Below are 27,703 nucleotides of genomic sequence, written 5' to 3' on the forward strand. Positions count from 1 at the left end.
TATCAGAAGTTGATGTTGAAATTGGAAGTCACATAAGTATAGTACAAGGACTCTCTTCTTAAGGCAAAATGAGGGCACTTATTAAATCTGTCACAGGTTGGATATTTTTGGGTTCTGTATTCAGGCTAAGGGAATAGTAATAATAAAGAAAACCATTTGGAAGTAGGTAAGTAGGATGATAGAACTTATCATGTCCAAGCACTAGATACTTTACATGTACCATCTATTTTAATCTTCACAACTAATGAGGTAGATGTTTTCAATATCTCCATTTTATAGATGGTAAATATTTTTCATACTATGAATGTTTTTGTCTCCTTAATCTCTGGGACTGATGTAAGGGTGTTTTTGAACTACTGTCCAAGGGGATGGTTATTAAGGTCTTTACATTCTAGTCACTTTTTGGAAAATTCTAATGAGTCATCAGACTTATGCAAAGCTAGTGGCAAGGGTGCCAGAAATAAGGGAAGTTAAAATGGTGCATTATCTTTTTAGCAACTGTTTTCAGTCACATTGGTTCTATGTGAATGACTCCCAAAAAAGCCAGCACCACCCTGAATTCTTCGTGCCAGCTATAATCCTACATCTCTAAATTCCTGAAGGACTCCCCTAAGTGGTTACGCTTCTGGACATCTAATTCAATATTCTAAATCACAATTCATAATTTTCTACTTCTAGCCTACTTCATGCCTAATTGATACTAAAAACACTGATATCTCTACAGGCATTTGAAACATTTTTATCTTTAGCTTTGATCTCTTATTGCTTATTCCATTGATTCAGCTTGTAATACTTAGCAACCGTCTGTTCTTCCCACTCCCTGTGAGTAATTCTTACCAATAGAATAAGAGCAGAAGTGATATGGTAATTTCCTGGCCAAGGCCCTCTCTACTCTTCCCTTTCTAATTTTGCAGATGAACCATGTGCTAACCAAAAATATATGTCTCAAACTAATATGCTGAGTCATCATTTATTTGGGGCACCTATTTGTTACCACAGCCTAGCATATCCTAATATACATACTTAGTATCTGTCAGGCATTGTGCTAAGCACTTTATATAAATTACCCTCATTTAATCCTCAGAATAACACTATGAAAAAAATGGGGCATCTAGGTGGCTCAGTCAGTTAAGTGTCCAACTTCAGCCCAGGTCATGATCTCATGGTTCGGTGAGTTCAAGCCCCACATCAGGCTCTCTGCTGTCGGCGCAGAGCCTTCTTTGGATCCTCAGTCCCCCTTGCTGTGCCCCTCCCCCAATCTCAAAAATAATAAACATTAAAAAAATATTATGAGGAATATATTATTACTATTCCCCTATTACAGGAAACAAAACTGGAGCTTATATAGTTCAAGAAACTTGTGCAATGTCACAAGTAAGTTTCAGAACCAGGTTTAAAAGCAGGATTGCCTAATTCCAAGCCCCAATTTTTAACCAATACTACATGACCCCTTTCACAATTAATAAATGAACAATAATTTTAAGCTTCAAAGTTGAGGTGCCATTGTTTCTTTGTCTTGGGACCCTTTTGAGAGATGTTTCAACATTTTGGCTTATTGAATTACTGAAAGTCTAGTTCACATGGAATACCCCTCAACCTGAGTATCTGTAGGAATTTTAAAACTGAAATCGTTTATATCTCATTCAACAATTATTTAATGAACAATGTTCCATAGACATTGGGTACATGAATAGATATGCTGACAAAGAGGTAATATTAGAGCAGAGGGGATAGGAATATTTAATAAAGGTATTAGGTACACACGACAATCTGTAAGACAGCAAAATAATGCATTATTATTCCACTTTATGTAAGAGGAAATTGAGACATTTGGCTTAAGATTAGTCCAATCTTATATAATGAGCTAATGATAGGGACAGAAGTAAGACCCTAGTCACTTGACCACAAAAATCTCAAAGAATCTATTTCAAGAAGGGTGTGGATGAGAGGAGATTATGTTTATAAGACACTAGCTGTATTGTTTTCAAAGAGTTACTGCTAAGATAATCTTAAGATATGCATAAGGTTTTTAACCAAAAGCTTCTGTTATTTTTCATAGGAAAAGACAAAAAATATGAAATTGCCCTCACCATATAGTCATACAGAAAGAGGAAGAGATGTGCTTCTAGAGATGTGCTACAAAGATGTCTCTGCATGATGCAAAAATAGAAGCCAGTCATGTAGAGCAGCAGCACACAATTCCTGTGAATGCATTACAGAGATGGCTGAATCACAACATTTCACCCTTAGCTTCCAAGCACACAGATCAATTTAAGTAAATTCCCAATTCTTTTTTATTTGCTGGATTCACAAAGCAAGTTCTACTTCAGAATGGAAAGGAATACTTAATAGTCCCTCAGAGGGCTCTTTCCATTCTAAAATATACCATGTGTATGGCTGTGTTTCAGAAGTAATTGATTACCAAAGTGGATACATTCACCATCAGTCACATTAGGCTCCCTGCTTCTTTTTGCTCCTTGGGGAAAAAGCCATGTGACCAACTGATTTTTTGCCTATCTGCAATGCAGACAAACATATTTTCATTTCTTAAAGCAAAACAAAGTGAAATGTTCAAAGATCCTTTCAAAATGAACACAAATCCTTGCACTATAAATAAGCCACACAGCATTAGAGACACGTTTACAATTTTCTACATAGCTGAAAAAGGAAATGAAGTTAACTACACAGAAAGAACATTCTTTCATTATAAATTCTTTTTTTAAGTTTTTTTTTTTTTTTGAGAGACAGAGAGAGATAGCCAGCTGGGGAGGGGCAGAGAGAGAGAGAGAGAGAGAGAGACAGAGAGAGAGAGAAACCAAGCAGGCTCTGTGCTGTCAACGTAGAGCCCAAAGTGGGGCTCGATCTCATGAACCATGAGATCATGACCTGAGCCAAGATCAGGAGTCAAATGCTTAATTAACTGAGCCACCAGGTGCCTCCCCTTTTTTTTGAAAAAAAAAAAAAAAAATACATCCTTTATATAAAGCAAATATTCAGAGGGAGATACAATATTTATGTACATGAACTCACTTCTAAAATAAAATCCTGGCAAATGAAATTACATAGTATACTTACCTTGTTTTTCATCAAATTATAAAATGGATGGTGCCTTTCTTTTCTATATATAATCCCCCTAAGAATGTGGATTTAGCCACTATTTAAAATAAATTAAAAGTTTTTAAATTTATTTTTATAACAAGTCTTTTTTCTATAGAGCTTGTCATCAGTTTGTAATTATTTTTCCAAAATTCAATTATAAAAAAGAAAAACATATGCCAGAATTTCACAATCTTGACACTATGACATTTGGGGCTGGAAAATTCTTTGTCATATAGTGGTAGGGGGTATGGAGCCCCCCTGTCTGTTGTAGCATGTTTAGCAGCATATGTGGTCTCTACCAACTAGATACCAGTAGTGTCCCCACCCCACCTCCGAGTTGTGACTTTTAACAACCCAAAATGTCTTCAGACTTTGTGAATTGTCCACTAGCTGGCTGGAGGGCAGGGAACAAAACAACCCAGTTGAGATGCGGCTATGCAACTTAGCGCAGCTTTATTGCTCAATACCAGAAAGTAAAACATGCAACAACCCATCATACAGCATAGATGCACCTAGGAAATGCCCTGAACTATTCAGTTTTCCAATCCATTTAGGACATTGTAGAATCATGTGTATTTGAGGATGGGACCTGGGGCTCTTTAAGTGAAGAGGAAGTTTAACATCGAAAGGAATATCTGTAGACAAATTATTACTCATCCTATGGTTTCTCCATGCCCTTGGGGGTCCCATTTAGTCCTGGCCAAGTCCAAGAGGAATGTGAAATTGTTTAGATTTTAGAATATCTTTGGCTCTTTCGTAGTTCAAAGGTATCTGGAAAGGCCATACTACTCCAAATTCAAGCAGCTCAGCTATTTCTTGAAAGGATCTGGCTTGGCCTCAGGGACTCTATTCATGGGTGATTTCTCCATAAACATACACTAAAAGAAAAGTATAGGATTTTTAAAAAAATAAGGATAAAAATACATAAGATTCAGAAGTATCTTTGGACTTGCTGGGTGGCTTGTTGATTTACAATTCATCAGGTGTGTTGCACATGTTAGGTACAGTTGTAGACATCAGGGATATGGGTCTGGTGTCCAGAATGCAAAGAACACTATAATTTATTAAGGCCCTACAATGGACCTTTATGTAATACAAAGTCCAGAATAGGTAGTGTCATCCACATTTTTTAAAACAAGGAACTAATACTCAGAGCTGTTAAGTAATTTACTCAGTTTTACAGAGTTTCTAAGTGTCAGAATTCACATGTGAAGTCATATTGTTTGATGTATTCTTAGACACACTTATAATTAGAAGAGAATGTGCTAACCACACCAATAAATATAAGTTTCAGCAATAATATGGAGAAAATGGAGGTTAAATCTGCTTTGGAGGGTAAGAGGTAGTTTCATAGAAGAGTGGGTATTTACATGAAACCTGTAAGGATAAGTAAGAGTTATTTGTCATCTCACATTTACTTGTTCCCATGCCCAAAAATAAAAAAAATATTGAAAGCCAATTATGCACAAAGGCACTGTGCTGAGAGTTATCAGGTGCTTCTCATATTATGGTCCCGGGACTAGCAGCATCGTATCACTGGGAACTTGTTGGAAATGGAAATTCTCAGCGAAAACCCCTGCCTTGTACCTTCTGAATCAAAAGCTCTGGGGATGGAGCTCAAGAAACTGTATTTTAATAAGCCCTTCAGGTGATTATGATGAATGTTAACATATAAGAAGCACCAAGCAATTCATTATATAACAGTTTATTAAATAAAAGGTAAATAAAGTTGAGGGCCACCTATGTGGTTCAGTCAGTTGAGCATCTATTGATTAAGGCTTAGGTCATGAACTCACAGTGGTGAGATCAAGCCCTACATCTGGGTCTGTGCTAGGCATGGAAACTGCTTGAGATTCTCTCCTTCTCCCTCTGACCCTCTCCCACTTGCTTGCACACACATGCATGCTCTCCCTCTCTCTCTCTCTCTCTCAAAAGAAAAAAAGGGTAAATAAACTTGAAATTAAAGATTTAAAGCAGAGTTTTGTAACAAGTGTGCCATGAATGGGTTATAGGTATATACCAAAATCTTAATCTCCTTGGCCCCTGCAACCACCTGGTAGTTTGGGGGTAGCCAAAGCCCCAATTCATTACATCTACCTATGAGGATCCCCATTCATACACCCCAAAATGCTTTTAAAAACATCTATTTTCCTGAGTACCACAAGGTGAAAAACTTTGGAAAGCTCTGGTATAGACAAAAACTGCTGTCAAATTTCAAGAGAGACAGAAGACACTTTGGATCGAACTACTGGAACAACATTCTCTGGAGTGATGAAGTATGAAAGGGCCTTAAACTTGTCACATTCCCTCAGAGTGACAAGTCACATTTTCTCTTCCCTCTTTAATCACAATACCCCCAGTCTGGTAAGAGCCTTTCCTTTAATTAATTTAAATAAATAAACATAACAAAGATTTTAGAGGAAAATAGAAACTATTTTCATGATCTTGAAGAAGTAAAAGTTTTCTTAAACAGAGCACAAAGAGCATTCAGTGTAAAAGAATAAAAAATTGATAAATTTGGCTATATTAAAATTTAAAACATCTGTTATCAAAAGACATCAAGAAGGGAAAGTCAAAGAGTAGGAGAAGATACACACATAATTTATAAATACACATTTGAAAAGAATATTCTCATATATCTTACACAACAAAAGGAAAATACAGACCCAATAAAAAATGGACAAAATCCTTGAAGAGACACAAAGGAAAATATCCAATGACCAAAACACATATGAAATTATGTTCAATATTGTTGGTCAGCAAGGAAATGTAAATTAAAACCACAACGTGATGCCATTAGGCATAATGACTGAAAGTAAAAAGACTGACAACAGCAAACGTATTTTGGTGAGATTCAAGTGCAAACTGGTATACAAAGAGCAGCAGAAACTATTTGGCAGTGTCTACCAAAATTGAATATGTATACATCCACTCCTACAGCACCTCCACTCCCAGATGGACTGAGAAATGTACCCATATGTGCTCCAAAGCTCTTGTTGTAATAGCCACAAGTTAGAAGCTACAAATACCCATCTATAGTAGAAGGGATAAATAAGTCATCGCATATTCACACATGAGATACTATACAACAAAGAAAATGAATGAGCTATGTCTCACACAACAATTTAGATGAGTCTCATAAAAATAATTTTTAGTGAAAGAAGTCAACACAAAGGAGTGCACACTGTATTTATTTAAAGAACAAAAACACAAAAAACCAATCTAATAAAAAAACCAATTTTATTAGAAGTTGGGAAATACTGGTGACTTTACATTGGGAATATAAACTTTCTGGGGGGCTGGTGATATTCTATTTCTTGATCTAGATGCTGACGCTATGGGTATATTGAATTATATCAAGGTGTGCAAAGGTATGTATCAAGGTAGACACATACAATGTATATTTTGGTTAAAGTACATATGACGCTTTATCAAAAAGCTTAAAAAAAGTGGACCAGGTAAATCCCTCCTCAAAGGTAATCAATCTAGACACATAAACCAGACATCTGTCCTTTTGCTGTACCTTCTCCTACACTCATTCCCTCCATACCTTTTGCTGATCAACAAATTCTTGGTTCATATTGTCAGTGCTTTAGTTCAGGTTTTAATTATTACTGCTCAGTAAGTAATTGTTGAACTATTGAACAAATGAATGAATGAATGTATGACCATGAAAGCCTTGTGTGCAGTTTCTTTTCCAATGAACTCTTGACGATGAAGCCAAAATGGTCTCTGGACAACACAAGTCTGATGACAGAACTTCACCATGAATTCCAGTTCCTTGGCAGTGCCTGCTCATCCGTCCGTGTCTGGCTCCAGTCTTCATGTCTAGGCCCATCTCTTGTCACTCATGTGCATGTACTGTTCTAGCCACACTGAAGGAACAGCAGCTTCCAGGTTCTTTCATTCTTGAATGTTTGCCCATTCTCCTTCCTCTTTCAGAATACCCCCTCCTCATCTAGCCAACTTCTATATGTTCTTTGTATTTTACCTTGTCATTATCTGACTGGGAAACACTCTTTGACTATCTCAAGTTGAATTAAGAGCTCTGTGCTCCAGCACCAATGCATGTATACCTCTGCCATAGCAAAGTAAGCACAGTACTGACTACATTTGTTTGCTTGTTAGTGTCTCTTATTTCACAAGTAGAAACTTGAGGGTAGGGATCATGTCTTATCTCTGAATCGCTATACCCAGCATAGTGCCTGCTATACACAACATACATAGAGGCATATTATTAAATAAATGACTGGCATTCCAAACATCACCATACCAGCATGTAATAACTTTTTTTTCTTTTAGGGGGAGGGTCGTTGGCTGTGAAAAGAAAGCAGAAAAATCAGGGAAGTAATTTGACCCTAGATAACTGATAGTCTGGTAAGGCAAACTATGCCTTCATTTCATTAACAACCTGAGCAGTGTGAAAATATTTATGGTCTGCTATGTTTTAGACACATTAACATTATTACTTAATCTTCACAGTGACCCTCTGTGGAAGGTATATTATTGTCTCCACAGATTATATATTACGAAATTTGAAACTCAAATAGATTTAATAACTTGCCTGTACCAGCTAGCAGGGTTTGGACTTCAACTTTTCAGAATACAAAGTCAGATAATCTTTCCTGATACTGGCACAGGCTGTTTTGGAGGTGCCATACTACTGAAATTACTGGTGAGAACCTCATATCTTCAAATATTGTTCCTCAGGAACCTCTTCAGGGACCTCCTAAAATAATTTTGGAAAACATACTTTTTAAAGTTGATATCCAAAATTTTTCAAAATGCATTTAAATGGCAGTGGAAGATGTTAAGTTCTGGCATACTGTAAATATTATATTTTATAATAAAACTGTGACACAATTTTTCCATGTGTCCAATGGAATTAAACTTATATAACCAAGTGGTTTCCACCATCACCCACTTTAAAAAATGAAGAAAAATATAAGGATGACAAATTGGAAAAAAATGTTAATATTCAAATATATAAAGAGCTTCTAAAAGTAGAGAAAGGTCTGACAATTCTTAAAAAATGGGCCACAGAAATGAACACAGTTTCTAGAAAACTGGCGCATAATGCTTTTAACGATCTGAAAAGATGACAAGCCTTGCACATAGTAAGATAAATGCACATTAAAAGTATACTAAGGTACCATTTCTCACCTATTAAATTAGTACACCTCTAAAAATTCAGCAGCATTCTCTGTTGGCAAGAGGAAAGAGGCACTGCACACTGCTGGTGGGAAATGCAAACATGGTACAACCCTTATGAAGAGAGGGTTGGCAATATCTGGCTAAGCTGTCAATATATTTATCCTTGGATCTAAAAATACATTTATCCCACTATCCCAAATATACTCAGGCCAAAAAGCAGAAGGACAGATGCAAATCCTGGGTTTGAGCATCAAAAAGAGAGTAGGGGGAACACAGGATAGATGCACATTGCATTACAGCATTATTTGGGTGGGGGAGGTGAACACTGTTATTCAACATAGTGTTGGAAGTCCTAGCCTCAGCAATCAGACAAGACAAAAAAATAAAAGGTATCTAAATCAGCAAGGAGGAAGTCAAACTTTCATTCTTCCCGGATGATATGATACTCTATGTGGAAAACCCAAAAGACTCCACCAAAAAACTGCTAGAACTGATCCATGAATTCAGCAAAGTTGCAGGATATAAAATCAATGCACAGAAATCAGTTGCATTTCTTTTCTTTATTTTTTTAACATTTATTTATTATATTATTGAGAGAGAGAGCGAGCATGAGTGGGGGAGGGGCAGAGAGAGGGAGACACAGAATCTGAAGCAGGCTCCAGACTCCGAGCTGTCAGCACAGAGCCCGGCATGGGGCTTGAACCCACAAACCAGCAGATCATGACCTGAGCCAAAGTTGGACACTTAACCAACTGAGCCACCCAGGCACCCCAAAATCAGTTGCATTTCTACACACCAATAATGAAGCAGCAGAAAGAGAAATTAATGAATCAATCCCATTTACAATGGCATCAAAAACCATAAGACACCTAGGAATAAACCTAACCAAAGAGGTGGAAAATCTATACACTGAAAATTATAGAAAGCTTATGAAAGAAATTGAAGACAACAAAAAATGGAAAAACATTCCATGCTCATGGATTGAAAGAACAAATATTGTTAAAATGTCGATACTATCCAAAGCAATCTACATAGTCAATGCAATCCCTACCAAAATAACACATTTTTCCCAGAGCTAGAACAAACAATCCTAAAATTTGTATGGAACCAGAAAAGTCCCCAAATAGCCAAAGCAATCCTAAAAAAGAAAACCAAAGCTGGAGGCATCACAATTCTGGACTTTAAACTGTATTACAAAGCTATAATCATTAACACAATATGGCACTGGCACAAAAACAGACATATATATTAATGGAGCAGAATAGAGAACCCAGAAATGGACCCACAAACATATGGCCAACTAATCTTTGAGAAAGCAGGAAAGAATATCCAATGGAAAAAGAATGGTCTTTTCAGCAAATGGTGCTGGGAAAACTGGACAGTGACATGCAGAAGAATGAACCTGGACCATTTTGTTACACTATACAGAAAAAATAAACTCAAAATGGATGAAAGATGTAAACGTAAGGCAGAAAGCCATCAAAATCCTAGAGGAGAAAAGAGGCAACAACCTTTTTGACCTCAGCCTCAGCAACTTCTTACTTCACATGTCTCTGGAGGCAAGGGAAACAAAAACAGAAATGAACTATTGGGACCTCATCAAGATAAAAAGCTTCTGCACAGTGAAGGAAAGAAACAATCAGCAAAACTAAAAGGCAACTGATGGAATGGGAGAAGATATTTGCAAAAGACATATCAGATAAAGGGTTAGTATCCAAAAGCTGTAAAGAACTTATCAAACTCAACACCCAAAAAACAAATAATCCAGTGAAAAAATGGACAAGAGACATGAATAGACACTTTTCCAAAGAAGACACCCAGATGACTAACAGACACATGAAAAAATGCTCAACATCACTCATCACCAGGGAAATACAAATCAAAACCACAATGAGATACCACCTCACATCTGTCAGAATGGTTAAAATTAACAACTCAGGCAACAACAGATGTTGGCAAGGATGCAGAAATAGAGGAACCTTTTTGCACTGCTTGTAGAATGCAAACTGGTGCAGTCACTCTGAAGAACAGTATGGAGGTTCCTCAAAAAATTAAAAAAAGAACTACCCTATGACCCAGCAATGCACTACTAGGTATTTCTCCAAAGGATACAGGAGTGCAGTTTTTATGGGGCACATGTCCCCCAGTATTTATAGCAACACTATGGACAATAGCCAAAGTATGGAAAAAGCCCAAATGTCCATCGACAGATGAATGGATAATGAAGATGGAACCAAGCATTAATCCTGCCTTTCCTATATGAATTGTACCAAAGCATAACCAAATAGTAGATGAAAGAAAGTTAATAAAAACAGAATGATTGGAATATAATAATGATCAATTAGAGTGTGCTAATTCTGTATTTTACCATAAGCAACCCCTAAGGAAAAAAATGGATCTATGCCTCTCATAGCCCCTGCTGCGAACATCACAAAAAAAAGGGGAGATAAACAGATATTAGATGCTTCTTAACAGAAGAAGACAATGCCACCTATGAGGTAGTTTTACCAAAAAAATATTGGTAAACTATTTACACATTTAGATTCAGCTATCAATTCACAGGAAATACAGAGAACAAAAGAATATGTTCAATGCAATCATAATCATCCGAGTCCAGTCTATGAAACTCTATAGAACACACAACCCCACTTCTTCAACAAATAATTTGACAAGGAAAAAAAAATGAGAGAAAGAGAAAGATAGAACCTATAAATTCAGGGACTTAAGAGTCCAGTTCTAACGTGAGGACTTTATTTGGATCCTTATTTTTTTTTAAATGCCAGAAATATAAGCACTGACTGAATATTTTCTGATACTACATTTATTGGTAATTTTAGGTATAAGACTGATTTGTGGTTTTTTTTTTTAAGTTCTTAATAGTTACAAAAATATTTACTGACGAGTTGACACAATGATTGGATTTTGCTTCAAAATAATATAGGTCAGGGAGATGTGGGTGGGGATATAGATATTGATAACTATGGAAGCTAGGTAATGGATATATAAGGGGTCATTGTTACTCTTCTTTTTTTGTTGTTACTCTTCTTCCTAATCTTTTACATATTTAGAAATTTTCATAATAAGACAAAAACATCCATCAGTTGGAAATACTATAGTGTTTCTTTTTCTCCTTGAAATCCACTCCACTTACCCATACGAATTTTATCCTAATGTAAACAGACATTAATAAAAGCATTTTACTAATCACCTATTCATATTTCTGCAACAAAAATAAGTATACACATGTAGATTTTTGATATTTAAAAATTTTCTGGGGGTGATATGAGTCTAAATGTTAAAATCTCCTCTCATTTTTTACAGTTTTTGATAATATACAATTGATTGAAATTTTAAACACAATAAATGTTAATAATTATCAAAGATAAAAGTAATATTTTATCTAAATGCATCATTTAAAATAATGTGTGGAAAATTTATGGAGACTTGGTTATGGAAGTCTTCATTTTTTAATTGTTCGTTTGGTGTACCAGACAAATATATAAAATGCAAGTAGGATCCAGTTTGAAGTTTGAAGTCTAGCCGTAATCTAACAAAGAAAGGTTTCAGATAAAATTCTCAGACTAGTTTCTATTTTTTTAAATTTTCTTCTTTTTTTTTTTTTTTTTTTTAATTAAGCACATGGGAAGGAAGTACAAATCATATGGGAGGGAATAAGATGATAACCTTAAAGCTGACCAAAGGGTATAGCCATTGATCTGGGGACACCCTTGACCACCATTCTGATTAGAGTCTGGATTAGGATTAGTTAAAACCTTTCGAATGCATTTCCATACAGAATTGCCCCACTGGCTCTTCCCTGGCAAGACAATAACAGGATTCAGAAGTGAGTCAAGGTGGTGAAGTACTTTGGAGTTAGTTGGAGGGTTCTCTGATGACACAGAATCAACCAGAACAACCTAGAGAACTTTTAATAACAATACAATTTTGGAATGAATTTTAACTGTGGATGAAAATCTAGAATAGATGTAGATCTCTTAAGACTGTCTGGTCCAAACCAGGTGGCCTCAGAAGACATTTAAAATTAAAATAATGATAGATATGTTATATATCAGGGCCCACTAAATAAATAATCAGAAAAAAAAAGAGGGAGAAAATTAAGGCTTGAAAATAACTGATAATCACTTTTGGCCATAACTCAGCATGTTTAAAAATAACTACAATTATGGCTGTATATAAGGTACATGATTTTTCTTGGGAAAACGAAACGAGACATTAACCTATAGCAAGGGTATTCTCAGTGTTTGAGAATTACATAAGCATAAAACTACTCAAAAAAATTCCAATATGGTTAAGTTCAGTATTTCACCACTAATTAGGAAGAAGTCATTTACAAGTGCAGGCTGGGAGCTGGAGAAGGAAAAATGAGAAATAAAGTTCATGTAGCCTCATAAGATAATACTTCAACAACTCAATTTATGTTCAATTTCAAAGTCTTAGGTCACCTAAACCTCAAAAAATCAGTTTAAGGAGACACTTTCCTCCACCTCTGGCTTTCTCTCTTTTTACCATTCATAACCTTAAAGACTACCAGCTGATACTTGAGACAAGCAGACTAAGTAAGCTACTGCAATATAGGGAATGCACAAATGCACATACTAAAGAATTGATCCCTATTATTCAAAGTCAATTATTATTGACAGATTTATGAACTAAACCTAAGAATATTTTCTCCAAAATAAGTGCAATATTTTGCACTTTAATTGGTAAAGTGCAAATGCAATTAGTGGAAATGTATCTAGATTGCCTTAAATTAAATGAATGTGAAAAATAAGTAAATGATTAATAATTTTACTGTTTAGTTCTTCTGAAATTCAAAGGTATTTTTAATTACAAAAGTGAAATGGTCTGTGATCTTATAAAATGCTTTCAAGTGAGACCAGTTTAAAAAATAAAACATGTTTGCTTTTATAATATTTCTAACTTAACCAAAAATGCTCCAGGAAAATAAAGAATTATGTCCGTATGTATAACATACCCACAATGTTTGGTTCTGAAATATTTATAAAAATGCTTTGTTGACAGAAATTCATTAGAAAATAAATAAATATTGATGTATTGAAAGAAGAACAATATAGATTATAAAACAATTTCCAAACCTGGAAAATTTCTTATGCTGTATGAGGGTATTGGGGAAATGGCTGAATCTCAAGAATTTCCTGAAAAAGAGCTCAGAAATCTGTCTTCCAAGGGCACAGAATGTCCATTATTCACTTCAAATGGAGTCAAATTACTTTTAATTATATGAATTTGTATACAAATATAAAGTACTATCATTATTACCAGTAGTTGAAATTTCATAAATCTTTCAATTTCAAATTATTGAAAGGGCAAACCATGCAGAGATGCAAGAAGGAAATAAGGGTTAGAATAGCTAAAATATGATGAATTAATTGTCAGGTATATTTTGGTGAATTGGAAAAATTAAAGTGTGGAATGTAGAAAGTGTACCATTCAGAGTGCTAATTATGAAAAACACTTATTGTGGCCCGTTGACCGCCCTACTTATAAATCATGATCAAAGAGTTCCTCAGTGATTTCACCCACATTTTTTTTTAATTTTTTTTTCAACGTTTTTATTTATTTTTGGGACAGAGAGAGACAGAGCATGAACGGGGGAGGGGCAGAGAGAGAGGGAGACACAGAATCGGAGACACAGCCCAGAGCCTGACGCGGGGCTCAAACTCACGGACCGCGAGATCGTGACCTGGCTGAAGCCGGACGCTTAACCGACTGCGCCACCCAGGCGCCCCCACCCACATTTTAAGATCAACCCTGGCCTAGAGCAGCTCTAAGGAAAAAAGAAGATCGGAATCATCTCTTGGGATTTGGACCCCAGGACCCCAAAAGGGGACACTAATAGAAGGTGAATCAGCTTTGCAGTATAAATATGGTTGCCAGGCAGCAAATATAAAAGGGTTAGGGTGGGAACCACAAGAGGAGCATCTGCTTAGTTGGAAGCTTCAAATTCTTTGTTTCCTACATAATAATACTCTTCCCATCTTTTATCCATGATTGTTTCTGTGTATGGGATTTGCATGGCTTATGTCTTCCACAATTCTACCTACTGACACATCACTTAACTTCACCAAGGCCACTCCTCTCACCCACTAACTATTCCTCCCAAACACACACTCTGGCATTTTAATACTGCCTATCTTTTGTCTTCCAGAAAGAAAAGTAATAACATTTGGAAGAGTACCTCCACAGTGACCTTTTAGGACTGAAGTAGGGTAAGTAGTTCATTTTCCCTGGAAAGACTTCTTCCACAGAAGTAGTGCTGCTTGCTATGTTTCACCACTGGCAACCTGAATTTTCTGTGGGGGAACTAGTTATTCAAACAAAACCATTTTTCTTAACTCACCACTAGCCAGGAGTAACCATTTATTAAAACAATGACCTTTACAAAGTATAGTATCAGTCTCTGTCATATTCTTTTACCTTTTACAAGCTTTGTAAACTTAGACAACTTAACCTCCCTAAACAGGATTTTGTCATCTGCAAATGGTAGACATTAATTGTCACCACCTCATAAAGTTATGGGGGGAGGGGGAGATTCAATGAAATAATCTATGGAAAGTTCTTGGCACTGTCCTAGCACAAAGTAAAGGAAATCTTAACAACTGCTGCTGCTGTTGCTATAGTAGTATAGTAGACCCTTGAACAACAGGAGTTTGAACTATGCACGTCCACCTAGACATGCTCCCATTCTGTGCTTATTTTTTTAATTAATGGCACATCTATGAACCCTAGGTTTCCAGTGTAGAAATCTCAGTAGCATCTCTGGTTGGACTTACGTAGCGATCCCACATAAACTCAACCAGCAAACCCAATTACTTCTGTGTCTGCAATGTCTCATTTCCAATATCTGATTCTTTTCTCCCCAAAAATCTCCAAAGCATCCCAATTACCCCTAGAAAACAGAATGAAAATTCTTTAGAATAAGATTAAAAGATTACCAGTAGTTGGCACTAATTTTTCTTTTGAACTTCAATCTCCACTATCTTTCTTCATGAACACTTTGCTTTTTCTACTGCTAGACATTTCCTGATAACGTCAAACACTTTCAAGCTTTTGAATCTTTGCTCATGATATTGCCTTAACCTGGAATATCCTTTCCTTCTTTCCATCTACTGAAATCCTACCAATCTTTTAAATTCAAATACCATTTTCTCTCTGTAGTCTTCTTTGATACTGGTTCACAGAGTAAATCGCTCTTTATCACATGGGATTTTGTGTTAACACTTTTTTAAGGAGTTTAGGTCACACTTCCTTAAAATATTCTCCACCCAAATTTCAGACTCATATTTAATTGCCCAACAATCATCTCACTGGGTTAACCCTTGAGTCCATCAAATTTAATACGTCTCAAGTTGAATACATCCTTTCTTACCAGACTTGGTCTTCCTGCTGGGCTCCCAGTTAGAGAGAAGTCTGAGTGTCATTCTTGATCACTCCACCTTCTCATCTCTCACTTTGTCTCATTGATTCTAGCTTCTAAGTATCTTTCAAATATATTCACATCCCTTTCCCCACTGTTAATACGATGGTTCAAATCATCACATTTTATTGTTCAGTTTCTTCCTCTGATCAATTATTAATCAACTGATTAGAATTTCTAATAAAAAATCAAGTCTCAATTTAGAAAAATAAACATAAGTTATATAATCCATAGGTAGTCAATTAACTGTTATGGTTTTATTTTCTCTTTACACTTCCATAAGACAACTCACTATAATTCCTTCAGGGTATTATTGAAAATGATCTCTTGGTAAACCAAACTAAAAATTAATTTAGTGGTTTAGTGGTCAGACATTTGTATACTTATTTGTAATAAAGCTGAGAAGACAACATGTTATTTTTCATTTTCTTCCTTGGACCAATTTCTAATAAATGATTTAGAGAATTAAATGTTACTTTTATGTGTGTCAACTGTGAACCAATTAAGAAAAAACAGGATGAATATAGACATCTGAAAACAATTTCGCTATTAAAACTTCCCTTCACATTTCTTTTTAAAGTATTTAAATCAGTAGTTGAAAGTACCATATAATTTACTTATACAGCTTCTTCTAGGACCAGAATTGAATGTGTTAATTTTATTAATCTGAACAATGGTGACTTTGCATTTTAAAAACTCAAGAAACAGCCATGGGTCGTAGGGCTAATCACTTCAACTTCTCTTTTCTTCATTTCTGCCTACTTTGCTAGTTTTCATTATTCATATGAGGATTCTCAGCAAATTATCAAACTAAAAATGTGACCTATCGTATTCCTTCTATTTGGAGGGTAAAAATAATTTTTGAGGTCAGAACATTGGTGAAAAGAAAAAAAATCAAATAGATCGATAACAAATTTAAGAAGGAACTTTGTGTTAAGCAAGGAATGGAAATGACATAAATAATATTACCCATTAAAAATACTGTTTTAAACTTTTAATAACTTTTAAATAATCATGACAATAATTTTATCTGATGTGTAAATTATAAATTATAACTTGATTTTAATTATAATTGACTTTAATAACAACAGTTTGTCTTATTTCAAAAGTTTGTGTTTTTTTGTTTTGTTTTATGAAATTCCACATGTACCTTTGGTCTGGGAAAATCATTTCAAGTCATACATTGAAGGATGCCTGTAGGTATTAACTATGCCACCTGGCCATGTGACATGCTTATAATATACTGGAGAATTTGCCAATAGCAGATGGGCAGCCTGTTTGGAGTAAAAGATTAAAATGAAAGTTCTAAGCTGAACCCAACTGGTGAAAAGGGAGCAGACCTTGGAAAAATGCCAGATGTAAAATGGAAAAGCATTCCTCCATCGTATTCCTGGTATCTGGCACCACAGTAGGCATTCAACACATATTTTTGAATAAATGAATGAAAGAAGGCTGAGTCAGCTTAGGAGACATTAATTTGAAATCGGAAATATTAGTGATTTGATTGTCTAAGATCTGAGGAATCCTAAAAAACTTTGTTGAAAAAAATCCTAATAATTTATTAAAAGAGGACATACATATTCTAATCTGGAGAAATTTTTAAGTGTTTTGTTTTGTTTTGCTTTGCTTTTTTAAATCCTATGAAAGAATTTAGCAACAGTTCCAAAGAGTATGAAGTATTCGGTATATGAGTCAGTGATCTGTTAGTTGTAGTTAAATGCTAAAGTTGTACCTTAGAAATTTAAGAGCAAGGTCTAACCAAGCAAAGAACCTAGGCCCACTATACTGTAGACTTTATAAGACACAATAAAGGATCATTGTCTAAAAGCAACTTCTCATAGAAAAATGGTTTATAAACTTTATTTATACAATGAAACTCCAATAAATAAGTTAAAAATGCGAATTTGGAGTCCAGCCCATTTTCTCTCTCCATGACACTCCACACAATCCAATGAGGAATCCTAGAATTCTCAGGAAGGAAGTTTAAAAACCATTGTATTAAGAGACTTTTAGAGGAACCTAAAGGCAAGAGCTCCTTCGGGTGGGGAAACGATTAGAGTTGGATAGTATAATACTATAGTTACCATTCACTGACTGTCTATGCTATCTCAGTACTTTATGGAGTTTATCTCATTGATGCTGAGTTTAAGTATCATAATACCTTTTTATAATGAGATGGCTGAGTCTCAGAGAGATTAACTTGCTCAGGTCAATCAAATGCTGAATACATCCTGTGCACGACAGACTGTACCAAACTGGTTCAAGTATGTCCCACCAAAGGAACCGACATCTGTTCCTGCATACATTTTCTGGGGTATTCTTCTTTTGTTAAATGAAGGTTTGTGACCCTGAGGGACATAGGTACTTATAAGCACGTCATATCTCCCAGAGACTATCGGCATTTAGTGTGGAGGCGGGGTGGGATACCTAAAAAGTTTACCATGATCACCTGACCTTTAGGAACCATAGCTTATTACTTCAACAAAACCTCACTGTGGAACCAACTCTCAGACCCCCACACAACTCATTACAAAGCAGAGCTATTGTCTGGGGCCTGACCCACCACATTTAACACTCCTCTCACCCTCCCACAAAGTCCCAGGATGAACACAGATATCACATGATCAGTAAAGTTGATTATGCATTTGTCAAAACCCCTAGAACTGAACGACACAAAGGGTGAACCCTAATGCAAATGATGGCCTTAGGTAATAATGTATCAATATTGCTTCATCAACTTTAGCAAATGTACCACACTAACACAAGATGTTAACTATAAGGGAAACCGGGTTGTTGGTGCATGTGGGGAATACTTAGGAACTCTCTGTACATTCTGTTCAATTTCTCTGAAAACCTAAAATTGCTCTAAAAATTAGACTTTATTAATTTTTTTAAGTTAGTTATTTCCTAATATATTCGGAAAAAGAAAAGTTAAAGTCAAAAAAAATCCAAATCTAAGATTTACTCAGCCTCCTATCTCCTTAGCCCCCAAACCTACAGTTTCCACCACATTCACAGAAAGTGGCCCATGGTTGGCTGCATCGTCAAAGGGTAGGGCTTAATGGAAGAGGTCTGTGAGAGAATTAGGCTGGTGCCACATGGATGGCCTGCCTCTGAGACCTGAATGAGTTGGTGTAGGTTCCTCAGCAGACCTTTTTGGGTAAATCCAGAAAGACTTTAGGGATGCTGTATTCATCAGAATATCAGATTACCAGGATTAACTGCTCACCTCAAAGGTTCCTTTACAACTGTGTCAGAAAGAGCTACAGTTCTTTCTAGAGCACTAGTCCTTAGTATAGGAACATCGCAGATACTTCCCATGTTGATGCAAATGCCACCTTTTCAGTGCCACATTCATCAACTACCCAATCCAAAACTGCAAACTCTCCACTTCTACCATCTCTTTACCCCCACTTCTTGTCTTTTCTTTCTTTATTTCCCCCAGTGCGCTCATTGCCATTCAGCATACTATACATTTTACTTGACTTTATTGTTTTCTTGCCTCACTAGCATAAGCACTAAGAGGGCAGAGATTTTGTTTTTACTGTTGTATCTCTAGCCTTAGAATGGAACCTGGCATTTAGTATACCTCCCATACATATTTGATGAACTGAATGAATGAATGAATGAATGTACACTCGGAAGAACAGAGTCTAATGGCAGCACGGACACTGGAACAGTAAGGTGTGCCAGGAGCCCAGGTTATGGGAACCTGAGCAGTGACAGCCCTGATGGAGGCAATTGTCAGAAGGCATGAAAAAGGCTTATACACAGAATCATTAGAGTTTAAGGGTCACTGCTATACCTCCCCTGCTACTCTGCATTAGCTTTTGCAGTTTACTTTTGACACATTGCACTGGGTCACTGTCTACTACCAGAGAGAAGAACGCTGAAGATAGAACAGTGGTCAACAGGATTCGCTGATAGAATTGTAATCCCAGTAAAACTGAAAGGAGGCTTGAGCAAAATAGCTTTTTGATTGAAATGGAAGCCTTGGTTTTTCTCCCCTATAGTTAGCAAAATAAGACTAGGTGGCCACTTAGGACAACAGCCCAACAGAGAGCTTATGTGACACACTCTATAGAGGTTATCATTTCAAGGTTTTCTTTGCTGCCACACCAGAAAAAGAAATTACTGGCCTAAACCACTTAAACACAGTAGGAAACTTAAAAATAAATGCACCCCAAAAGGGTAGGAACTCTACTTAGGGTTCCCACGACAAATCTTCCAAAATCAACAGTGTGGTTTAGCTAAATGTTATCAAAGCTCACTAGCCATACATTCCCATGACATGACTCAGTGACTCTCTATTTCCTGTCTACACTTCCTTTAGCTCTGGACCTCACTGTGAGTTTGTATTTCACATGTAGCTATGCCAGATAGTTCTAGTTCAGCCTGTGTAGACCATAAAAAGTGTTTAGAGAATATACAACATGTGACAATAAAAACGGTGTAATTGTACCAGCCATTTAAAAAACATTCAGAATTCTATTACATCAAGTTTTCTCTGATATCACTTAAAACCTGGGAACAAAGTACTTCTGTTTTACATTAGAGAATTGTTATGGAAATGCTAACAAATAATATGAGCTCCTCTATACACAGTACTATTTAAGAAGCCCTCAACAATAAATGATAAATGTTTTTAAGGGCAGCATGACTTAAAGATAAAAGATTGAAAATCTTCAACACTGTCTTTTTGTGGATCACTTACTTTCTTATTGTGTTGAGTAAAATATTTTAAAATATCCATGCCTCAGTTTTCTCCCATCTTCTTTATTTTTTTTTTTTAATGTTTATTCTTGAGAGAGAGACAGAAGAGACAGAGTGTAAGTGGGGGAGGGTCAGAGAGAGAGGGAGATACAGAACCTGAAGCAGGGTCCAGGCTCTGAGCTGTCAGCACAAAGCCTGACACGGGGCTCGAACTCACAAACTGCGAGGTCATGACCTGAGCCGAAGTCGGTCGCTTAACTGACTAAGCCACCCAGGAGCCCCAGTTTCCCATCTTCTATTCCCAAGAAATACTTGCTGTGTATACATTACTTTTGAATAAAGCCAGCAGGAAGGAGGAGGAGGTTACGGTTTCAAATTGTTTTGCATTATTCTCGGTCTTTTATACTTCTATAATGGTGATTTAAATCAATTTTGATCTTGGGCTCACTATCTTTCTACAGTTAGTATATTTTATCATTTATTTCAGGCAAGGATAAATGTCTTTGAAGCAAGTTTTAACATAAGAAATTAAGGGCGCACGGGTGGCTTAGTCAGTTAAGCATCTGACATCAGCTCAGGTCATGATCTTGTGTTCATGGGTTCAAGCCCTGTATCTGGCTCTCTGCTGACAGCTCAGAGCCTGGAGCCTCCTTCAGATTCTGTGTCTTCCTCTATCTGTGCCCCTCCTCTGCTCGTGCTGTCTCTCAAAAAATGAATTAACCTTAAAGACATTTTTTTAAAGGAAAAGTTTAAAATAGCATAGTAAATATAATTCCATCCAAATTAGTGCTTATAATTACTACTATTAAAATTGTAATAATAATTATTATTAAATTATTTAGAACGATTGGTCAGTTCCTAAAATATGTTCATGGTAGAAACTTCCTTCTGGTCTTGCAGATTTTTAATCTGCAAATCTCTCCCTAACACATCATCCTACTCTATTATGCAATTTCCTTTCTTCTTACACAGAATATGAATATTATTATTCAAGTATTTATTTACATCAGACACTTGTGTCATATTAATTACTTTGTCTGAATCACCTGTATGTCCAGGTACATATAATAAGGTTTTAAATGTTAAGCAACCAAAGGGCTCCCAGGTTTGTTCACTCCGTACCATACCTAGGACAGTGGTACATGTAGAAGAGTGCTTTTAAATTTCATAATGCTGCTGCTGAAGATGATACAGTTTCTATATACTGACTGTTGTTTTTTTGTTTTTTGTTTTTTGTTTTTAGTTTTAAGGCTTTATTGCAGTTATAATACATAGACGTTTCATGTGTCAAGTCAATATAACTATCCATAATAACTAATCAATACTATTGCTACTAACTTGCATTTATCCTTTGCAATTAGTACAATTTATATTGACTAACTACACCTTTTATTTTTTCAACAACGATGGGAGGTAGAACATGGACCCAAGTCTACACTCTAGCACAGCAGTTCTTAATATCTGAACCATGTATGTTTGGTGTACCCAAGATGCTTTCAGATATATAAGGAAAAAGTTTTTCTACAATGATACTAAACTATCATTTACCTTTTTTACTGTGTTGATATTTGGTCTCAAGGCACAAAAGCAGGTAAAAGTATTGGTCTGACTGTTGTTTTTAAATAAAGAAGGTATATGAACCATTTTGTCTCAGTATCAAAAGGCACATTTTAAACTTCAATTTTTTAACTCTATAGTCTCATTTCAGGATAAATTTTGGTTACATGATAATCTACTCTGCTTTGTTGCTATTATCCTATGAGTGTTGTTTTTCCCAATTAAACAGATATATAAGAAACAGATGTTTTTTAAGAGCTGTTTGGGCTTATTTTCACACCAGACTTCCTTTGTGGTTATCCTTTTATGTCAAGAAAAACAGACCTTGGCTTTCCTTATTAAAGCTTTCAATATATATATATATATATATATATATATATATATATATATATATATATGCTTAGCTTAATTATAATAACCTCAAATGAGTCCCATCATATTCTGAAACCTTCAAATTTCCAAAATTTTTAATCTAATTCCTGCCTAGGAAAATCGACGTATGTTGCTGATGTTATGTGCTGGCCACCCAGACATAACCAAAAACATACAGTCTACTTCCTTTCCATGAAGACTAAACGTGCAATTTGTTCTATGAATAATGTCAGTTGCCTTGAAGACTACACTCAGGCTGCATTTCATTTCCACTATCAGCCAACAGAGTTACAGCTACCATTGTGTCAATGAGTATCTCATCTTCAACCACAGTCTAGCTTGGGTTTTACTACCTATTACCTTAGGCAATCTCCATATTGACAAAGAAGTGAGACAGGTTTTCCAAAACCTGTAGTAAAACATGTAGTAAAAACATGTAGTAAACAGGTGGGAATACTAGTTTGTAGTACTAAATCACAGCTCAACCACTGAGTCCCTCCTCCCATTTACCTTTACATTGATCTCTTTATTTATCTTGTCTCTTCAATAAGAAAATCTTTCAAGTTGATTTGATGGCCAAATTAGCTGATTTATTTATTTTATGTATCATCTGTTATCAAGACCATAACGAGTCTTTCCTTCTCTATTTAGAGCTAGCTGTCATGTCATGCTGTCACATCCACAATTAACAAGTATGTTGGACACTGTTGTGTCTTCTCATGGGCCCATTTCCCATGAGCCCCAGTCACTGTGGAGAGGATTGGATTTGGTGAAGATGGAGTTAAATGTGTGAGGGCTTCTTGGAATGTATAATCCTTGAAACTCTGAAATAATAAATGATTTGGAGCATATGTGGTTATTATTGTGGTTCTTTAGCTCATGTTACTTTAGTACCATGGGAGTCAAAAAAGTACACATATGCAAGGCTCTGTAATATGAACTAGAAAGTCCTTTAACCATGTACATCAACAGCAACCAATTTTTTAGTAGTATAATATAAGTCATTAAAATAGTGTCTAATAAAAAAGAGCTGTGGTATCAACAGACTGATTTCAGGAAAACCAACTAGAATGCCACCGATATCTCCATATATGTGAACTGAAGTTTTAAAAGCATCTATTTCTTTGCAAACAGAGAATAATAACACATTTACTCTCAAGCCTTAAGCCAACATAAAATATTTACAAGAACAGCATAGCAACTGATGTGCTTTAATTTGAGCAATTTGGAATTATCCTCTGCTAAGTTTGTACTCCAGAGTAAAGTGCTATCCCAATGTTGATAAAAGGGTTATGATGGAAATGATATGGTGGGAGTTAAAATAGATCAAAACTCAAATTTCTCTGATCACTTTGCTATAAGACTTCTTATAGTCCCTTTATTTCAGAATATTGTTGTGTATTTAAAAATCCAACATTTAAAAATATTTGCATTTTTGTGACAGTCAAGAGATAAGATGATAGGATCTCTACTATTATAATGAGAAAAAGATAAGATGGGCTTTAGGTAAAAAGATAACCAATAAGATTAAATGAGTCTAAATGCTTTCTATTAAAGGAATCCAAATAATACACATAAAATAACAATCTCAAATAACTTCCTTACAAGATGAAAGACAAATAATTCTTGTATTAAATAAATAGGAGTGCAAATTACAGAGAAAGATCATGAGGAATCAGAAGTAAATACTTTATACAGTGTGATCCAAAAGTTATAATATAAGACATTAATTGTGCCTCCTTCATATTTTCATACACAATGCTTCAGAAATACTAATTAATTGAGAGAGGAACTTTGAAATAGTCTTGAATTCTCCCTACTGCAACTAAACTATTTTGAGTACATTACAGTTCAAATCCTAGCACATGAATTAACCTCAGAAATTGTTTAGTCCAAAACACTTATTCTTATGAATGACACAAGTAAGGCTAAGAAAAGTTAACTGATTTGAATGAGTAAAAAAATTTTTAGAGTGAAAGTAAGGACAAGCATCCAGGCTTCTTGAAACCTTGGCCACCCATCTTTTCAGACCAAATTATGAAGCCATTTTAATTTAACATTTAAATTTAATTATGCAATTTTTAAAAGAAAATAAAGCTAAGAATTAGAAAACCATTTGAGAAGGGAAATAAGATGGACAATTTCTCATAGTTCTGTATAGTCACATGTATGAAGATATTTTTTATCCTGTCACTTAGCTATGTTCCTTTTTAAAAATTGTTTTAATGTGTATTTATTTTTGAGAGAGAGAGAGTGCTTGTGCACAAGCATGAGTGGGGGAGGGGAAGAGAGAGAGACACAGAATCTGAAGCAGGCTCCAGGCTCTGAGCTGTCAGCACAGAGCCCGACGCGGGGCTGGGACTCAGGGACTGCAAGATCATGACCTGAGCTGAAGTCAGATGCTTAACCAACTGAGCCACCCAGGCGCCCCTGTTCCTTTTTAATTACTAGCCTTAACAGCACCTGAACAGAATATTTTAGAGATGATCAATGAAAAATTTTGCTTGCGGTTAAATAAATCCATTCCCGGTGCTCTTTGCCTTGTTATTTCTTCAGACACAATCGATTGAATGCTTGATGAAACCCTTTCTGTCTCAGACTGTGATAACTTTTTCTAACATTTTGTTTATATATTTAGCAGTAAAAGGACTCAAGGACTGCCAAGTATTAATCAAGTAGAACCCAGTACAGTAGGGAGTCTATCCTGAGGGGAGCACCACTCATGAAGTCAGGCAGTAAGAGAAAACATTCTAACCATAATTCTAGTTTCTAACTACATGATATGAAGGCATGGATTTTCTTTTATCAAATTTGTATGACGAAGATGACAAACTTGTTTTACGGATTACCAAATAATGCTTCAGTGTGAATGTTATATTTATAGGATGCCTGCTTGTTTAAGGATAACAGTATTAACTACTAGAAAAAATTTATGGTGTTAAAAAAAGAACTTGAAAAAGTAATGACAACTACAAAAGATTACCATGGCACCACACTTCCCTTCTCTACCTGCCCTAATTCCCTCCCTAATTTTCCATAATTCTCCTAAAAAATAAATTATATCACGAGGATGGAAGCAGTTGTTCCATCTGAGAAATTTCTAGAAAGGCCCTACTTCTGTGACAGTCCTTCGGTTATATCCTGCATCATGGTCTGCCCCAAAGAAAGCTGGCTCATGGAAGCTGGGGTCTTCAGTTAGAACTGAATGCAGGAAGACCAAAACTCCCTTCCTGATGACCTGAATCTGTAATCAGTGCTTGTTCTTACAAGTATGGACTGGGGGACGCCTAGGGGGCTCAGGTGTTTGAACATCTGCCTCTTGATTTCAGCTCAGGTCACGATCCCAGGGTCTGGGGATCCAACCCTGCGTGGACAGGCTCCAAGCTGAGCATGGAGCCTGCTTAAGATTCTCTCTCTCCCTCTGCTGCCCCGTCCCCACACACACACACACACACACACACACACACACACACGCACACACGCACACGCGCGCACGCGTGCTCTCTCTCTCTCTCAAAACAAACAGAAAACATGATTGGAGTGGGAAAGTAAATGGACAAAAAGAAGGAAATGAAAACTGAGTGCCCTCTATGTGGCAAACAGTATTAAGTTTCACATCTATGATATCATTGTATCACTCATCCAAAATGCCCTCAATTTCCTATGAGTGAGGAAACTGAAGCTTAGGAAGGTTAAAAATCTATCATCAATTAGTTGGTAAATGGTATAGTTGGAATGCAAACTCGAGTTTCTCTATTCCTGAAAGACATTTCAGTATGTAATTAAATAAGTAAATAAAAATTCATACAGAATTAACTCACAATTTTTTTTTAATGTCTATATTTATTTTTGAGAGAGTCCAAGCGGGAGAGGGGCAGAGAGGAGGACAGAGGATCCAAAGTGGGCTCCGTGTGGACACCGGCAAGCCCGAGGTGCGGCTCAAACTCATGAACCACAAGACGATAACCTGAGCCAAAGTCGGACGCTCAGACACCCAGGCACCCCTCACAAGTGTTTGTAAAGAAAGACATAGTCATTTCACAAGCATGAAATATCATATACAGTAGGACAAAATGAAATATTATAAACCCAAAAAGCTGTTTATGGTTTTGATAGATAGAAAAATATTATCAAAACATTAATATTACCCCTTAAAATTATTTTTAAGCAACAAAACATTTTAAATAAAAATAAGACCATTTTAAAATTTCTCTGGCAAACAAGTGTGCTAAGGGCCAGTATCCTGACTTAATACTTCTTCTATTAAACTGACTTTCCCCCCTTAACTCTCAAAAGACATTCAGAGCACAGTATTTCAAAGCTAGTTTGACACGTACTGTCACAATGACAAAAATGACCGATGAAAATCAATGGACATGTCAAAACAGCAGCTCATGTTCATGGGTCCTTTTATGACGGATCTCAGTAAAATGTCTTTATTTCAGTGCTTACGAGAATAGCTGCAGCTCTCAAAGTGTGGCTGGCAGATCCCTGGGAGTCTCTGAGACCTTTCAGGACATTTGTGAAGTCAAAATTAATTTCTTTAGAAGGCTAAGATATTATTTGCCTCTTTCACTATATTGATACTTGTACTAATGGTGCAAAACCACAGAAGTAAAACTGTTCATGGTGACTTAGTACAAAGTGGCCCCAGATTATACCTGCAATCATTGTACTCTTCAATGCCATGCACTAGCAGTGGAAAAACAAAGCACAAGTTTCACCCAAGAGTGTCCTTGATGAAGCAGTAAACATTGTTTTATTACATTTCAACCCTGAATATACATCTTTTAAATATTCTGTGTGACAACATAGCAAGGAAGCAGAAAGCATTTTCTTTCTTTTTTTTTTTAACGTTTATTTATTTTTGAGAGAGAGAGAGAGAGAGAGAGAGAGAGAGAGAGAGAGAGAGAGAATCTGAAGCAGACTCCAGGCTCTGAGCTGTCAGCACAGAGCCTGGCTTGGGGCTCAAACTCATGAATCGTGAGATCATGACCTGAACCAAAGTTGGACACTTCACCGACTGAGCCCCTCAGACACCCCAGAAAGCACTTTCACTGCATAGGAAAGTATGATGGTTGGCTTAAGGAAAAGCAGGTACGATTGAGTTGCAAGCTGAAACAGAGGCTTTTCCCATGAAGGATTATTTTTACTTGAATGAACTGACAGACTATACTTATTCAGACTTGGGTATCTGACAGACATCTCAAAAATTAACAAAGTGATAGGGCACCTGGGTGGCTCAGTCAGTTGGGCGTCCGACTTCAGCTCAGGTCATGATCTCATGTTTCACAGGTTCGAGCCCCACGTCGGGCTCTATGCTGACAGCTCAGAGCCTGGAGACTGCTT

At 36.2% G+C, this 27,703-nt stretch overlaps 1 protein-coding gene across 4 annotated transcripts in view; it reads right to left on the reverse strand.

The window, feature by feature from the left end:
- Nucleotides 1-27,703, reverse strand: part of STARD13 (StAR related lipid transfer domain containing 13) — a 537,950-nt gene that overhangs the window by 338,331 nt on the left and 171,916 nt on the right. The window lies entirely within an intron of this gene.

The sequence above is a fragment of the Acinonyx jubatus genome, chromosome A1 (genome assembly GCF_027475565.1).
Source record: "Acinonyx jubatus isolate Ajub_Pintada_27869175 chromosome A1, VMU_Ajub_asm_v1.0, whole genome shotgun sequence".
Taxonomy (NCBI): Eukaryota; Metazoa; Chordata; class Mammalia; order Carnivora; family Felidae; genus Acinonyx; species Acinonyx jubatus.